Genomic DNA, 3,588 nt, shown 5'->3' with positions numbered 1-3,588 from the left:
AAGGAAAATATTAGTAAATTTATTCGATTTTGTTGTGAATTTTACATAGGATTGAAAAATCATATATTTGGAATGGAGTAGACACTCTTATTTCTATAATAACACAAACATAACCATCAATAAACTGAAATCTAGACATCTCTCATGTGGTTCTAAATATTTTCTAATAATTAACAATTAATATCTCCAAAAATATCTAGATATATTCTTATGAATATCTCCACCATAATTGTTAACAAATCTACCATAGCTTTTCTACATAAAAAAGTAATTCAATGATCCTTCTAAATCCTTACGAAATCCTTAATGTTTGAAAATGAAATTTGAATTTCAACCTTAATAGTAAAAAATTGCATTCCTGGAATCTCCAAGTATATCTCTAACAACTAACAAACACACCCACCTTTCAAAATTAAGTGAAAACATAGTAATTTTATAATATTTAATTATAAGCGATACAAAAATATACGTATTGAAAACTATTGAGCCTACTTTCACATCTAAGCGTAAAAATGAAGTAAAAGTACGATAATGAAGATTGGAAAAGTATAAAATTAAAAGAAAATGTTATCAAAATATGATAAAAAATAATGTAAAATAGGGTCATTTTCGTGACTCAACATTCTCCCTCGTTGATGATGTTGCATGTTCTTATGCAACCTTGTGTTTAATTTTCCTTAACCATGTGATGGATGTTTCGTTGTATAAAACATATTTGAATAACAATTTAGTTCCTTGTGATTGGTTCTCATGTTTCAACAAAATTTTTTTGAAAGTTCCAATGGTTATGTTGTAACACCTACTTCTTAGGCTGGAAATTCAATCACATGCATGCATTTATAATTACGACGTATTAGTTTGAATAGCAGAGAGGTATTTTTTTTTCTTACTCATAATTTGACGCATTATATCAATCCTTGCACCAAAATTTTCAAGTTTAAAAATTCCCATTACCAACATCTAGTTGACCCTAATTTTGAGATTTAACTATCATCCTCCTTATTGAAACTTGAAAATTCCCATTACCAACATCAAGTTGACCCTAATTTTGAGATTTAACTATCATCCTCCTTATTGAATTTCAAATAGGATAAATAATAAATATATTTTTAACCATCTCATAAACTCTGCTCAAAAACCCTATTTGGAGAATTTTTCTGTAAGGTTGCACTAATATGCAAAACGATAGATTATTATGGTATTTTAGTGAAATTTCTTGCAGTAGACTTACATTTCATTTCACACTGAAAATTACTATCCATGAAAGTTGGAGGGAGCTTCTCTAATACGTTTCTTCTTTAGCTAACAGAAAATTGCATCCAATCGATACATGAATCTCAAGTAAAAGGGAAGATGGGTATACGTGATAGTGACTAACTTTTTTAGAAATATGAATTGGTTACATGCATTTTTGTAAAAAAATTCAAGTCCAACGAATTCATGATTTGAAATATATCTTGAAATCAACTTATGCATTTAAAGAAAAAGAAAAATACATTGGAATTGCAATTTCCAAACGACTTGTTATACATAGTCTATTGTTCTATATAGGCATGGAATTAAACCATAATGCAAGGATTATATGTTGTTTACATATATACCTGAGGTAGGTTATAGTGTTGTTTAAAATCATTCTCTAAACCTCGGAGAAGCTGCTAAGCACTACTCTCAATATTGATAGTTCAACCATTCACAATTTTTATCTTAATGCTAATCAAAACCCTTGCGTATGTATCAAATGATTAACGACTCAAAATATCAATAAGATGTACTTATTGTATGAAATTACTCTTGATGCCAATTATGTTTGGTTATTGATATGTATAGTGTTCTTTATATACACAATTCATGTTGTAGTTGTAACCAATTTTTAGATGAGTCAAATCAACTAGGATAATTGCTTCGCATCACAGTTTACGCATTGTCCCTTCGAGCCTAGAACCTAGATTTCATCAACTATGGATGATGAAGGAATGTAAATACATCTTATAAAACTTATTGGTAGTATGCACGAACACCTCAAAACAATTTTTATTGCTCAAAAACATAGATTTCTAATTGGAATTTAAATGAAAAAATGAAAATAATATACCTCTTGAAAAAGGGAATATCATTGAATAAATAGCTCAAGAAAAACTAACCGGTTTATTTTCAAATGTCTAAATGTTAGGAAAAAAGGATATGTCTACCTCATTTCCATTTTTTCAACAATTTGGACAAAATTGACACCATAAGCTTATTTTAAGGCCACTTTGGGTTATTCCAAAGGGAAATAGTGTGTTCTCTCATTACCCACCTTAATAAAATTGTATATTTTCATTTTGGTACAGAAAAATCATTGTTGTGCACAAATACGTGAAATTTTCTTATTTATACTAAGTGAAAAGAGTTTTAAGTATACGTTTAAAACATACTTGCACAGCCTTCATTATCAATTTCATAAAAAAATATAAAAATATTGTTAACTAAAAGGTTACATTGGGCACAAAATCTATGTAATAGTCCTTCCTTTATACTACTTGTTTTTGGTATATGTGGTCATAATCCTAAAGGCCAAAATAGAAACCATGACTGTATGAGAAAAATCTTACAAACACTCTAGGTATTATATTTTTCTCTTGAAAACAATGAAAATATGAAATGATGACCTAAGGAGAGGGAAGCACAAATTGAAGTTTGCGATAGAGGGGGAAGTGGGACAATGGCATTTGGTGGAATAAATGATAGGACCAACAACTAACGTTTAGGAATTTGTGATTGAATGGAAGAATTTGTTTGTAAATGAAGTTTAATAGCCTCACAAGATACAAAGATACTCAAGGGAAAAAACACGAGGCAATGAGGGAAAAACATGAGGGAGAAAGGATGAAAATAGAATAAGAAGCTTGCGATGGTGGAAGTAGGGCATAGGAGAAATACTTGAAGTGCCACCAAGTCCTATACTCTAAAATTAGGGTGTTTTCCCCTATATTTATGTGTTGAGGTCATTGGATTGTTTATATCCAAGCCTAACTGGCTAGTGGGAGGCTTAGAGGAGGACTGGACCATGATTTCCTATTGAGTAAGCTCATAAAGCACAAATTACTTCTTCAACAAGATGTAGTACCACTTATTTATTGTTCAATGGGATAATAAACCACTCAAGCACTTGAGATAAGCTAATAAATTGTTTTACAATGTGAACTGAGCCACTATAATGCTTTCCATGACGCTATAAGCCACATGGATACTAGACTACAAGCTCATACAATACCTTATTTGAAAATACACATAATAAACAACCTAGATATTGGATTCCAACTCTTCGAACACAGTAATTCCCCAGATGTGCTATGTGTCAATTCCCTCAACAAGAATCCCCTTAGACTTTAGGTCTAACTCGAGGGTGGTAGTTGTAAGAATGATTGCAATTTCATTGGCATATTGTTGGGTGCAGAGTTCAGTTCCCTCCTTTGATTTCCAAAAATTTCAAGCTATTTGGATAACCATAATAAATTATGCATAAATGAAAAATGGATGATGAAATTGTTTAGTATGTTACGGGAAAATTTAATATTCAGTATTACTCATCGAAAGTTGCTAAATTTG

The sequence above is a fragment of the Pinus tabuliformis genome, chromosome 5_2 (genome assembly GCF_031772625.1).
Source record: "Pinus tabuliformis cultivar Carrire ecotype Pingquan chromosome 5_2, CPIR1, whole genome shotgun sequence".
In the NCBI taxonomy this organism is placed as follows: Eukaryota; Viridiplantae; Streptophyta; class Pinopsida; order Pinales; family Pinaceae; genus Pinus; species Pinus tabuliformis.
Note: the sequence above shows the minus strand (reverse complement) of the source record.